The sequence below is a fragment of the Priapulus caudatus genome, unplaced genomic scaffold (genome assembly GCF_000485595.1).
Source record: "Priapulus caudatus unplaced genomic scaffold, Priapulus_caudatus-5.0.1 Scaffold1222, whole genome shotgun sequence".
NCBI classification, from domain to species: Eukaryota; Metazoa; Priapulida; class Priapulimorpha; order Priapulimorphida; family Priapulidae; genus Priapulus; species Priapulus caudatus.
Genome location: NW_014578283.1, coordinates 53557 through 54813, shown reverse-complemented (window position 1 = coordinate 54813; position 1257 = coordinate 53557).

The following is a 1257-nucleotide window of genomic DNA, read 5'->3' as shown; positions in this document are numbered from 1 at the left end:
TCGTGTTTTAATTATCGCTTTTGGCAGACATCTTATACTTCTTCTAATTAGGTGAACTCCAAAATGTATAATAATGGTGTCAATCAATTATTTGGTGTCAAAAAACCTATATGTTGCCACAAAATCAACTTCCTATGTCACTTACTTACGGAGTTATCATCATTTGACGAAATTCACAAAAGGCGCTATTTGGGGGTAGGGTTGACCCTGAGTTACAATAGCCCACCTGTGCATCGTATAGAGCGGGAAAGCATCATTTTGAAGGTTGCGTCACCTAGAGCACTTAATAAGGAAACTTTTTGCCAATTTTGGTAGCCGTAGCTACAATATTGGGTGAGTGAGAAGCAATCATATTTAGAGCTACTTTCAAAGTGAACGCGATTTTTGGATATTTTTTGGCTAAAATTGAGCAAAATGTAGCCATTTCGTACTATGAAACAAAGTTTATGGCAACAAATCATGCTAGAAAGTTATTAGTAATACTCATTCAATGTAATTCAGTGCAATTTGAAAGTTTATGGTTGCTTAATAAATATTTATGCTATAAAACTTCAATATTGTCATTTTTTCACTTTGGCGCCTAACCAAAAATCGCATAATTAGCTGTACAGAAAAAACGTACTTGACTCAGAAGTGTTACGCAAACTTTTTTTGAGAGTCTTACTATACGGAATGAGAAAATATAAGGTTTTGCTCTAAAAGAGTCATGTACACGAACACCCCCCAGAGCCTAGACTATAGGCGATTAAACCGGGCGACTAAATCGCCGGTGAAATCGCCTAGTGTCCACTGAATCGCCGCCGATTTAATCGCCCGATAAAATCGCCTAGTGTGTCCGGGGCTGGCAATAAAATCGCCCGATTGTACAATTCATCAGCCAATCAGAGTTGTTCAATGATACTGACGTAATAGCGATGTTTCATGTTTAGTATGTCATGTCATGTAATAGCGATGCACGCACGCACGCACGTGTACGTGCACACGCACGCACACACTCATGCACGCACGTGTACGTGCACACGCACGCAGGCACGCACGCACGCACGCATGCACGCAGGTGAACGTGCACACGCACGCACGCATGCACGCAGGTGAACGTGCACACGCACGCACGCACGTATATGTGCATACGCACGCTCGCACGCACGTGTACGTGCACACGCACGCACGCACGTTTATGTGCATACGCACGCTCGCACGCACGTGTACGTGCACACGCACGCACGCACGCACGCACGTGTACGTGAACATGCACGC